At 45.0% G+C, this 13,577-nt stretch overlaps 2 non-coding genes across 2 annotated transcripts; both read left to right on the top strand.

Annotated features, from left to right (window-relative positions):
- The first annotated feature begins 476 nt into the window (after window positions 1–476).
- On the top strand, window positions 477–595 carry LOC134855835 (5S ribosomal RNA). The gene has a single exon (XR_010164677.1). It is a non-coding gene; the product is annotated as a 5S ribosomal RNA (ribosomal RNA).
- A 1,163-nt stretch (window positions 596–1,758) lies between these two features.
- On the top strand, window positions 1,759–1,877 carry LOC134855715 (5S ribosomal RNA). The gene has a single exon (XR_010164573.1). It is a non-coding gene; the product is annotated as a 5S ribosomal RNA (ribosomal RNA).
- The last annotated feature ends 11,700 nt before the right edge of the window (window positions 1,878–13,577 follow it).

Below are 13,577 nucleotides of genomic sequence, written 5' to 3'. Positions count from 1 at the left end.
TTTAAGAAAATGCATTTTTTTTCTTGCATTTTTCAAGAGAATTGGGCTGCCTTCCGCTGTCGCAGAGTGCATTCAAAGAAAACTTATCAAATATATTTGAATACTTACCTATTTAATAAGTTTATCACAACAATTAGGCTAAAAGCAACTGACAGTATCCTGGCTGGTATTCAATCATATGCCACTTACAGTGAATGTGCGGCTATCATGCCATAGATGGTCATTCAAGGCACCTTGTACACGCTCCATAGGTTTTGACCAGCCGATTTGGCCATAAAACGCATTGGGCCAAAAAAATTCCAAACAATGTCAATTTTCAAAATTTTGTTTGAAATGCATAAGTTATAACGTGAGCGTGCAAAATTTTACATGGTATAAGAGCATATTTTTACTCTCGCGCGAGGGCGAGTGTTTTAAAAGTAATGTACATAGACATATGCTAGTAAGGATATAAATGAAAGCGGAGTAACTCAAATGCCTACGACCATACCATGTTGAATGCACCGGTTCTCGTCCGATCACCGAAGTTAAGCAGCATTGGGCCTGGTTAGTACTTGGATGGGAGACCGCCTGGGAACACCAGGTGTTGTAGGCTTTTATTTAAAGCAAAAGTATATCTATTACTTTTATGCGCTAAGAGTTATTGCTGTTTAAAGTTCGGTGATGTCAAAAAGTTAAGCCTAATCGAGCGTGGTGCAAAAATTTTCAATGGGTCAATATTTGGCCAAAACAATGGAAAACCGAAAATTTTCTTTTGCAGTATCAATTTTGTGTACAATCAGCTGCTGATAGGCCAAAAATAATGGAGATAAATTTTGGGGTCTTTGAGTTATAGCCTTTTGAATTTCGGTGATGTCAAAAAAATAAGCCCAATCGAGCCTGGTGAATTGCGCGAACGGCCATAACTTGCCCAAAAATTTTAAAATTTCCAAATTTTATTATTTGGATCATAAGACTATAGCCAAATCTTGGGGGACTGAGAAAATGAACCGATTTCGTCGGTCCAACACAAAGTTATAAGCTTTTGAAATCTCGGTGATGCCAAAAAGTTAAGCCTAATCGAGCGTGGTGCAAAAAATGAAATTATCAAAATTTTTGTTTTTTTTTCGTTCAAAGTTCATTTTTTTCATCCATCTTGTTTCATAAATTAGAGCTCAGGACAATTCCAACGAGCCCAAAACGACGTTTGTAGCTCAAGTGTACGTGGAGTAATCATCAGTTGAAAATTTGGGGACCCGAATTTCGGCCATTTTGGACGAAAATCGGCCTAAAAGCTAACATTTAAGTTAGTGCAATTTTTTTTCTTGCATTTTTCAAGAGAATTGGGCTGCCCTCCGCTTTCGCAGAGTGCATTCAAAGAAAACTTATCAATTAGATTTGAATACTTACCTATTTAATAAGTTTATCACAACAATTAGGCTAAAAGCAACTGACAGTATCCTGGCTGGTATTCAATCATATGCCACTTACACTGAATGTGCGGCTATCATGCCATAGATGGTCATTCAAGGCACCTTGTACACGCTCCATAGGTTTTGACTAGCCGATTTGGCCATAAAACACATTGGGCCAAAAAAAATTCCAAACAATGTCAATTTTCAAAATTTTGTTTGAAATGCATAAATTATAACGTGAGCGTGCAAAATTTTACATGGTATAAGAGCATATTTTTACTCTCGCGCGAGGGCGAGTGTTTTGAAAGTAATGTACATAGCCATATGCTAGTAAGGATATAAATGAAAGCGGAGTAACTCAAATGCCTACGACCATACCATGTTGAATGCACCGGTTCTCGTCCGATCACCGAAGTTGAGCAACATTGGGCCTGGTTAGTACTTGGATGGGAGACCGCCTGGGAACACCAGGTGCTGTAGGCTTTTATTTAAAGGAAAAGTAATTCTTTTACTTTTATGCGCTAGTAGTTATTGCTGTTTAAATTTCGGTGATGTCAAGAAGTGAAGCCTAACGAGCGTGGTGCAAAAATTTTCAATGGGTCAAATTTTGGCCAAAACAATAAAAAACCGAAAATTTTCTTTTGCAGTATCAATTTTGTGTACAATCAGCTGCTGATAGGCCAAAAATAGTGGAGATAACTTTTGGGGTCTTTGAGTTATAGTCTTTTGAAGTTCAGTGATGTCAAAAAAATAAGCCCAATCGAGCCTGGTGAATTGCGCGAACGGCCATAACTTGCCCAAAAATTTTAAAACTTCCAAATTTTATTATTTGGATCGTAAGATCATAGTCAAATCTTGGGGGACTGAGAAAATGAACCGATTTCGTCTGTCCAACACAAAGTTATAAGCTTTTGAAATCTCGGTGATGCCAAAAAGTTAAGCCTAATCGAGCGTGGTGCAGAAAATTAAATTATCAAAATTGTAACCTTCGCCCGGAAGATACATATCGACGGAAAATAAAACTAAGTCCTAAGACGACTGGCTAACGTCTAAACAGAGCTTTATATGCTTTTCACCGTCTCTACCAAGCCAGTACTTTTGGTGGTCTTTTCTAACATCGGGTCGACAAAAAACGTTACTGCTTTCGGCTTCGGTCAAACACTCAAATTAACTTAATTACATGCAGGAATAGTGAGCTCATGGCTGGGTCTCAGTATCCCCAGACCACGAGGTCACTCCTAAAATTAGGGCTACTACTTATTGAATTATTATTGTTTTTGTTCAGTAGATAAAAATCATCATCTCCATCGAAGATGGATCAACCCTTTCCCCCAACTCCTAGCTTCTCATCCTTATCAAAATGAATCCAGTTGTTAATTAAATTCAAATCTGGACATGACAAGAAGCTAAAAGTTTATATAAAAGAATAAAAGTTCCAGTTCCGAAACCCTTCCGGATTCTTGAATCCACTGAATCAAGCTCGTTAATCTTGACTTCTTCGTAATCCGGAAGGCTACCTTCCACCCCTCACCGTTGTCTGCAACGGCCTTGCAACTATTCTAGCGATACAATAGTTGCAACTCGGAACGTCCTTCTGTTTTCTCTGTTGTTTTTCTATCACAATCTTCGTTGTTTTTCGTCAGGGCGACTATCGTTATTCTGTTGCTTTTTAGCTTTTCTGCCAAAATGGCCGTTTCTGACGTTTCAAAACTCAACTAAATGTTTCAGTTTTCAATTACAACTTGGTCGCTTGGTTTCTCACTTGAGTTTTTTCACACACATAAAACAGTTCTGAGTTTTAACTTTTTCTTCATTACTCCTGTGTTTTCTTCTTTTTTCGTCGTTTAGAAGTTCTAAAACTTCTAAATTCTTCTAATTTTTGTCTCTTTTTCCATCTTGCTTTTCGGTCATTCGTGAATGCTCCATTTCTTCATCCTGTGATACTGACTCTGCACTCTCAGTCTCCGTATCGTGTAACACGTCGTTAGCTATCCTGACGCTGCTGGAAGCCGTCCTCCAACACTTCTGCTCTTCTACCCTCTGTTTGCAACAAGGTAGGGGATCCACGTTAGATTCTCTGTTCCTGCAGAAGCTGTTGTGGAGACACAACGTCACGTTTCTCTCCAAATCTTCCTTTAACATCTCTGCCTTCTCCTTTCCACTACGTTCACTCGTCCTGGAAATTCTTTTCACAGCGGTGGTCACTGCATTCCGATGAGTCGCGAGAGCTCACTTGAAAGCTCCTGCTCCAATGTCCAGCTGATATTCACTGTACACCCTGCCGTACTTCGACATATGCTTTTTCGCATACTCGTACAACCATGCAGTCATGTTAGCTCTGAACCATGGCATCAATCGTTTCCTTGCCCATATCTTTTTCACTTTCATCGGAATGTTTAAAACTTTGCACATTGTCTCAAAAAGATCTAAATCTTTTAGACAATCTAACTTCCGCAACTGTTCTCTCGTCGGTGCCTCCTGTCTGTTATTTTCTCTCACATGAGCTTCCAGCCATCGTATCGCCATCATAACTTCCACTATCACTATTGTTACGGGCTGTGATGAATCTGGTAAACCCATGGAGAGCAGCTCTCCAGAGTCCCAGATCAACATCAGATTACTACGCTTGGGATACCACCAGATCTGCAGCAAGCAGTGGCAAGGAAACTCGTCATGTGACAACATGATGCTCCTCCAATTACGTTTTCCCGAAGCTTCCAGTAATGGTTCCACTTCCATCATCACTCGGTGAACTTCATCATTCTCATCTACTGCATTGTAATCTGTGACAGTTGATCCTCTCTGTTTCTGTCTCTCAAAGTCACTGAAGTTCCCGCTCACATATCCCATGAACTTCTTTCCTAGTATTGACTCCAATTCTTCTTTGGTTCTCTCTGGAACTGCTGAGAACATCTTACATAGCAACTCGTAAGACTTCTCGGACATTCTCGCCAGTCTCACACACTTCGGTACTGAGAAGGCTTGATCCACAATCGTTCTCGTACTCTTCATGTCCACAGCTACGAAATGTACAGGGTATCTGCTCTTGCACATTGGAGCCAATGTTGAACCCACCAAATATCGTGCTCCTGATGGTCTACAATAAGTCTCACTTTGTCTAATGTTCATTTCCGTCTCGATTGCTTTCCTCCATTTTCCTATGTATTTCTGCTCAGTCTGCAGAACTCCTGGGAATACTTCTACACTGATGGCTGTGACCATCTCATGTTTCTGTTCTAGATTCAATAGTGACTCTAAAGAACCAAACATGCTGTAGAATCCTAGTGCAGTCACTAGATTCACCTCGGTTCCTCCATGGCAATCTGCTATCAGTTCCGTTTCTGTTCTTGCTTTCATCGCTACAGTTCCAAACAATACCGTCAATTGCTTGTGTTGTTTTTCCAGGGTATTCACGCAGTCCAGACCTCCACAAACGTGACCTTCCAGTCCACAGACTTCCGCCAGACAGCTACTAGGTTTGACCCAGTCTTCTGGTCCCTAGCCAGGCAACTCCACTTTATCTTCTCCGTTGCTCTTAGAGGCCGTTATCATCACATTATATATGATGTTGAGGTCACGCAGGTTACAGTCTGCATTCAGTTCCCTCTGTACGTCTTGTGTCGCCCGTAATATTGAGTCAGCGTTGGGACTAGGACACCATGATGGTCCCATCAATTCCCACACTGCCATCAAGCTCGTTCTCAGTAATTCATCTGAGAATCCCAACCCAAACTCCACTCTTTTGTCGGATTTTGGTACTGAAGGTGCAGTCACCTCTTCTTCCAAGACCAGTCCCAATTTGGCCTGTGGATTGTTAACGCTTTTAATCGTTACAATTCTGGACGTCCAGAATCTTAGTAACACCGCCTGCTCATAATCGAAGAAGCAATCGCGTATGTCTTCACTCAGGAAAGGATTGTACGCGATCCCTATGATCCCGGATACGTAGCTATACGATTTCTTCTTGATCGTTCCACAGTATTCACTGGATTTCGGCAATGCCCCCATAGATTCTTTAGTGAGTCTCAGCTCCTTGTTTGAGAATCTTCTGATTTCGTCTATCTTTTTCATGGGTTCTAATTCCTCGGGTTCTTTCATGTTCACCCTCATCAGTTTACTTTGCTGCATATCCAGCAGTGCTAGCAAGAATAAGGCTTTCGTTCGCTCATTGCTTTCCCTCAACATTTTAACACAGGTGTTCAGTGCAGGTACTGAAATCTGCTCTATCAGGAATCGAATGAAACAGAGAGCGTCTCTCCGCTTCGCACACGCTACTGCTGCTCCCTCCTGGACTATCAGATCCCTCAGGTTCATCATAAGGAAAACCTTCTCCTCTTTTGATCTCTTCCTTTCTTCTGAATCATATTCTTCGCGAGTCAGTCCCATCATGTACCAGGCGAACCTGAGTTGTAACTCTGTTCTTACGGAAGGCACTGCCACGAGAGCATGTATTCTTGGCGTAGTCCTCATTTCTTCTTCGAAATACCTTAATACTACTGCTTTCCATGGAAGGCTCACCAACTGCTCTATCGTTTCTGCCTGTATGTCAGACGACGCTAAAGTCCCGTACGCCTTCTGCTTGAGGGTGGTGCCTTGCAACATCGTTTCCAGATAACCATCCATGGCTTTCCCATCTTCCAGGGCCATTACATACCCTCTAGCCGAGTTTCGGTATTCTAACATCTCCATGTATCCACCGGTGGGTTCATCTATCGACACAGTCTCCGACACTGTTAGTCGGTTATATTCCACTAGTTTTAGTTGTCCTGCGACACTTCCCTTTCCATGATTCATGGGAGATGGCTTCAAGTCTTTCATTGTGCTCTCTCCACATTGGCTGAGTACTTTCATTTCTAAGGTTGCTCCAGTCAGAGTGCGGTCACTCTTTTTGGATTTATAACCTGTTGACTTTATCCCCGCCATGAGAATGGGTGGCACCATCGCTATATCAGTTAACATTTTATTTGTGCCAGGCAGTTGATAATCACCCTGCCCCAAATCCATGACCTCCTCCATTCGTTTCCTTTTCGCTGAGTTACCAGCTTTCATCGATATTTCTGAATCCACCTTCGTCTTTCCAACTCTCCTCGGCATCACTCTGCTGCCTAACTTGATTTTCATCGCATTGATTTTATCAATCACCAATTTTGATCGCATCGTCCTTCTCCTGGTTCTTGACAGATACACCACCTCTCCTTTATCGTCCTGCGGTATCATCTTGATGGGAGAATTCGCTTCACTTTCATCAGTGGCCGAGTCGATCAATAACTCAGTCAGTCTCCCTTCACAATCATCAAGCTTGTCAAGGACTTCCCTCATCAAAGGTTGGTTGAGACCCGTTTTCAGAATGGACTGGGTCCCATAGCTCTGAACTACGGTCCAGACTTCTTCCATAAACGCCACTCTGTCCAGTTTGCATCCCGTCCTACTCTCGTGGTCGCGGTGATGTACTTCCCATTCTTCTTCGGGCAGCGTTCCGAAGAAAGGTACTCTGGCTGAGGCCTCTATTCTTCTCCTCCTAGGTGATTCCATGAGGATTCTTTGGTCGTTATTTCTTGAATTGCCAGGAGAGCTGCTCTCCAGCAAATTCCGTTTCATTTCCATAAAGGCTGACGGAGGCTCCAGTGTCAAGATACCTTCATCCGCTGGCTCAGTCGTTTCCAACGTATCTGCATTGTTCTCAAGATCACTGAAGATATTGAAATCCAGGCTGGATGTTCCTCCTGTCGATGCCCTGTCGTCTTCCCCACCAGCTTGATCTTGTTGCATGGGTTCTTCGGTTTGACGGCTTCCTCCCTGTCCGTCATCTCCTCCTGACTTATCCTTGTTCGAGCTCGATGGTCCTTTTTCATCATTGTCGGCTTCTTCCTGGAATCTCGGTATGAGCAATGTACCGGCCGATTTATCTTCCTCTTCTCCATGGACCACTTTGATTTCTTCGCAGCCGAAGGGTGCTAGGAAGGTTCTCGTCTGCAGTATTCCTACCACTTTCATCTCATGTTTTACACTAGTCAGGACTAATGAGGCTTCAGGCAATTCGGTCCTGCCTCTCATCCTCATCGGAGCAAAGCCTAATCCCTTCCATTCCTCATCAAATCTTCCAGGCTTGGGAGTCGCGGCGTTGCTTATTCGCCTTCTCGTCGCTTGATCCGTGTATGCAAATCGTGTGTACTGTAACACGGTGGCATTTCTCCCTACAAAGTATGGATCCATCGTTCCCACGAAATTCCCTACTCTCCTTTCATTGGTTTCGAATGCTCTCAACCTAGGAGTTTGTACCACGGAGACTGCACCGAGTAACATCCTTCTTATCAGAGGGAATTCGGGGGGATTGCCTCCGACAGCTTCTCGTAATCACCCCAGTCCTTCGTCCCTTCTCTCACTTTATGATATTCTGCAGTGAGATGAGGCACTCTGGTTATTTCACCATTCGTTTTATCATAGGGTCTCAGATTCCAAAGCTTTGGAAACACTTTGATGTGTCCTCTTTCTACTTCTCCCATGCGATCACGGAAGTGATCGTCAAAATTGTTGACTGTCATCTCTGGCTCCGATATTTTCGCAAATAACAGATCTTCACTCATGAGCTCCCGCAATGTGTGCTGCTCACACCAGTTCAGTGTACTACCGTCCACTGCCGATATGAGGTTCAGGTGCAGCACCGACCTCCTATATGCTTCCACCTTAATGTCAGGAAACGCAAACGTGACTGCTGGTCCATAGATCACTGTCACGAACTCCGTGACTCCTCTGATCAGCGCCAAGGGATCGGTTCTCATAGCCAAACTCAGATCGGTTAACAGCGGCATGCCTCCAATATGTCGTCTATTATCTTCCTCTCTTTCAATCGTCTCGTCTTCTCCCGTTCCAAAGCAATTTTGTTGTAAGAGATACTGGATAAGAGTGTGTCTCAGGTCTCGTATCTTGTTCCACGGATTTCTTCATATCCAAGTTCCTCACTCTCTCTCTCATCTGCTCTGGACAACGTGCCAGTTTCATCAGTCCTCCCAAGTTTCCGTGGGTAATTGTAATCAATGTCAGAAGTCCGTCTAGCCGCAAGTTCTGGATTCCATCGGTGAGCAGTATCGCCGGTCCTTTCACGAAACTCTCTGCACCGAACGTCACGAACAAGGCTATTAGTTCCACTATCAATACTTCCACTACTGCTTGGAGGAATTCTTTTATCAAGTAGTGCGAGACTTTCGGGTAAACTTTTGCCAAGAAGGACGCGGTCCATCCGGCTCCCAACCCTTCTAGCATGCTGTCTGTCCTTTCAAAGCCCTCTTGTCCCTTCACTTCCTGGGTCCAGAAGGTTTCCAGAGTAATCTGACACATTCTGTTCACAAATTCAGCGGTCTTTTCTCCGGCATTTTCCGCCAGGTTCACCTCCTTCAACAAGTAGGCATGTATCTTTGTGATCATCACGGGGCCTTGCTCAAAAGCATCTGCACCCAATGCCGCTACTCTAGGGTTCAGGTGTAGCCACTGGTTGGCTTCCGGCTTGGTTCTCAGAACCATCGCTTCCAAGTGAGCCCTCGTCTCTAGTGAATTTTTCCTTCTTGTGTCTTCACCTGCCACCCCCATTGCCCGGAACCATAAGTCGTTGGACATTGCCGCGATCACTCGATGGTCGTCGTCTATTCCCGGTTTCAGTTTGAGTTGTCGACTGAAATTGGACAATTCCAACCCCAGCACCTCGTCCAACACGAACATGTGTAGCGCATGGTCCTTGAATCCTCTCATCGCGTTTGAGATATCTGAACATACTGCAAGCAGTTCAGCCTTAAGTGGCCTCAGGTTCTCCATCTCTATCATGCGATTCGGGGCTGATATGATCACATCATATTTTCCTTCCGAAAGTAAGGCCACAATCGCATACACAAATTTCAGTCCATCCGGGAGATGTGCATATCCCGGAGACAACGCGAATACTACTCTCAGTGTCACTTTAGTGAATGACCCCTTCTATCTTTTATCGCTGGCCATACAGCGTTCTCTGCTGTTGTAGGATCTCTGAGTCTGCTCAGAAAACCTCTAGTGTGTAGATTGTCCTTGATGCCAGCGAACACGATCGTAATTGGGTTCATATCCGTCTGCCTTTGCACCCCTATAGCCAGAGATATCGATTGCAGTAGGTCCAAGTCGACCGCTGCCAACATTATGACGTCCAGCCAAAACAAAGACTTGGAGGTGTACACGAACTCTGAATTCGCTACTACCATAATCTTGGCCTTCCTCATCTCTGCTTTGTCATAGGCGGCGAAGATGGTCTCATCTTTCTTTATCGCTATCAATCCGCCATATCTTTGGGCATCACCATCTTGATTCACTAGTTTTGGGTATACTTTTTCCTTCACATGACTAGGGGGTGTCGTCAGCTGCCTGAATATCTTCACGTGTTGTCCAATCGGCGCTCTCGTCGTCAGGAATCTTCCTGGTCTCTCTTCACGATTCCCCTCATCATGATTCAGCCTCACATCTTGCAATGGTCTCGCATTCACTGGTCCCATCGTGTTGTTAGAGGGCAGTCCCTCCAGATCAGCAAATCTCAAGGCCATCGTGGAGCTGAAATTTATGCTAGCGGCTATCAACCAGTCTACGCCGGTTATCGAGTACAATCTGCTGACGGATAGCGTCGCTCCATTCAGCATCCTCCTAGCATCTTCGATGAAGCTTACTCTCTGGAGATCCAGCTTCATTAACTCGTCTTTGTATTTATGCCAGGGAGACGGTATGGGTCTTGACCACATCAACGAGCCTCTGCTCGGCCGTCTCTCCTCTCGACTGGTACTTGTCGTCTCCGATCTAGTGTCCGATCTAGACGTGCTGGCTGTCTCTTCGATTGGGTTGACAGGTCCTATTCTTCTCCATGTTGGATGGTCCTCCTCATCGGTGCTTCTCCCAATCGATCCTGTACGTCTGTCCTTTGACCTGGTTCGCTGGAGCTTTGTTGCCCGTACCCAAGCGTGTTTCCAAGCTAGGAGGCACAAAGGTAGTAATCACCGCGTCACCTACTGTTCTTTCTTCCTTCAGCACTCCTGTGTCAAAGAGTTCTGCTTCCAGCTCGTCCAACCGCTCTTGAAAGACTCGATTCAACCAAGCTTGTCCTTCAATACTGTCGAAGTGGATGCCGTCCGTGGTCAGTCTGGCCTGATCCATAGCTCTCAACTCATGTTCGATGTCCATGAGGATCATTCTTCCGGCGTTTCGACTTGCGAGGTTCCTCAAGATGTTATTCCACCTGACGACTCCCTCGTTGTGCCTTCTTCATGATGCTGTCAGGCTTCTCGCGTTCATTGGCACAGTGCAAACGGTCAGTACCGCGCAATTGAATTTCTGCCAGAGGGTCGTAAACAAACACACCAGCATTGACTCCCATAGTGCTTCCTGCTCATTTGAACCTCTGGAGATGTCATTCGTCCCAACTAAGATCATCACATTGGGGATCCTCCCTGGATTTATCAGCTCCACAATTCGATATAACTGGGCTATCGTCGCGCCTCCAAAGGCCATCACCGTGGTGACCCACGAGGTCCTCAAATTCGACAGCACTCTGACCAAGCTGTCTCCCAGTATCAGATGAGATGTCCCGAGTGGTGGTTGCTGCAGGTTTACTGCCGGGCTCCAAGTCGCTCGATTGAAGCAAGCTCTCGGATCTGTCTCCGGAACTCCCGTGAAATTATATTTCAATTGAATATTCTTCTGCACGTCTATTATGCGAGACACTTTCTTCGCTGGCATCTTCCGTATTCTTCTCTCTGGGGCCCTCGAGCTCCCCATGAGTGGTGTCACGTCACTTATCCCCTGTCTGATCACGGTCTGGGAGAGTCGTACTCTGCCCGTGTCGTCAATCGTTCCATAGGGTGCAGTCGCCCCGGAACCTGGCGCATTCTTGTTAGCGACCAGTCGTCCAGCTGTCTCTATCAGCTTCTTCGCTGTCTGTTCCACGACGGGGTCACCCAAGGTGTCACTAGGATCCGGGATTGTTACTCGATTTGTCTCTGCTGGGAGCCGTGTCTCCGTTGTTTGACTCATTTCTCGAGGCGTCAAGAGCTCCATCGGAGACTGCCCACGAGGAATATCCCTTGCAGGTATCTTTCTCCACGGCCGTTGTCAACGCCACCTGTTCCGATCGCTCTTTGTAATCCTGCCTCAAGCGCTCAATTTCTTGACCCTGCTTTTTGTTGCAGTCTTCAAACAACTTTCTCCACATGTCTCGATTTTCCTCCATCTGGAGCATACTTTTGGTCATCTCGTCCAGCTCCTTCTTCGTACTTTTCAGTTCATCGTTCATCTCATCCAGATCTTGCATGGTCTGGTTCGTCTGAACTTTCTGTGCTACTTTCGCCCTTTTTGGTGGCACAACTGCTCTCAGTGGTGAACCAGACGAGGCCGCCTCGCTGTTCATCTCCTGATGCATTCTCGTCAGCCCAGGTTTGGGCTTGGAGGGCATAGGCATCTCACCTGGTTGGTAAGTCCTAGAACTTCCCAATCCAGGCTCATTCGCCAAGTCACTCCCTGAGAGAGCCCCGTTTCTCCACCTCATCACTCTCATGTTCGGGCGGTCTAGTACTCCTCTTTCTCCATATGCTGCCATCAACAGGACTTCCGTGGGGCGGTCCCCACGGTTGTCGTGCCCCAAGATGTTGATCAGGGCGGTCAGCAACATGACTACCTCTGAGTCCTCCAGAACGAAGTCTCGATCGATCAGCCGACGATAAATCGCATCTATCATCGGTCCTACATATGCCTCTGCCAGGTCCATCAATTCATTCAAGTTGAAGTTATCCATTCTACTCTTTCAAGTTTGATTCGGTTTTGATTCCAAGATTTTGACTCCAGTGAGTAATTAAATGATCAATCAGGATCTAGAAAAGAAGTGACAAATATCACACTTGTCAGTTTCACCTTAACATATATCGTTAAAATTTGCTTAAAAACAGTTCAGATAAAAAGATATTTATCCTAAAATATATTAAAATCAATTGCTCTCTAAAATTTTGGAATTCGACCTAAGATTGGACAGTCCAAACTTTGGACCTATTCCTAAGATCGTCATTTAGTTGTTCATGGTCACTAACCCCTACTTACCCATGATCTTAATAACCTAACACATAACATAACATAATATAACACATATTACATACAACTTAGTCTTTAGCCTAACACCCTCTCGCACATCACTCAGCCTATACTTAAGTAATATTTTTTATGTAGATATACTTGTATGTTCGTATCAGCGCGTACAATTCCCGAGGATGCAGTCTTCCTCTGTTTGGATCGTACACTGGAAGCGAGAGCTCCTTCACGTCCATTTCCACAAGGAAGTCCCTCAGCCTCGTCAAGGACAAGACTAGGTTCTCTGGGTCAACGTGCTGCTTCTCCGTCGCCCTCGTTACCAAGAAGCATAAGTATTTTCCCGGTATCTGCGACGCCGCCGGAGGTAAGGCTGCTACCCCCCTATCCCTGGTCTTTGCTTCCAAAAGAATTCCACGTTTTTGTATTCTCTCTTAAAGTCTGCCGCTAGCGCTGTCCTAAAACTCATGTCTGCTGTGATTTCTATCGCACATATTCAGTTTGTGAGTATGAAGTCACTGTCTGTTAGTATTATGCTACTTGAATATTCATTTGGTAAGTTAAAATATGACTCAACTACCCTGCCTATGTCAGGTTTCTTAGGTTCTTCGCCTGTCTCTGCTTCTAAGTCTCCTGTTTCTCTTGCTATTCATTATTTTTTTATTATCAAGTTTTCAGTGTGGGTAAGTCCTACCCCCACTCCTCGGACAAAAATATCCATCGACGTCCCCGTCGATCGCATACCGGGTATCAAGTCGAGGTTAGAAGCCGGAATGAGTAGTCGTCCTTCCTGGGCAGCCCAGGAAGGATCGTCTCGTTCGGTCTTGATGTATTTCATGCTTTCACGATCTACGTCTTGAATCGTGACACTGGTCTCCTCAGGATCCGAGGTCGTTTCATTCAGCCACTCTAAGACACGCAGGTTCGTCAAGTCTTGTTCGTATGACTGCTGTTGCTCGTCGTCGAATTCTACCTCGGGTTTCGACCAGTCGTCAACCCACTCATCGTCGTGATCATCGACTATGTCAATGTCTTGTGACACAGTTATCTCCTCTAGACCCACTACTTCCTCCACTATCTTCTTCAGATCTATCCTATCCACTACAA

This window comes from Symsagittifera roscoffensis, chromosome 10 (assembly GCF_963678635.1).
Source record: "Symsagittifera roscoffensis chromosome 10, txSymRosc1.1, whole genome shotgun sequence".
In the NCBI taxonomy this organism is placed as follows: domain Eukaryota; kingdom Metazoa; phylum Xenacoelomorpha; order Acoela; family Convolutidae; genus Symsagittifera; species Symsagittifera roscoffensis.
This window is presented reverse-complemented; position numbering and strand designations above follow the sequence as displayed.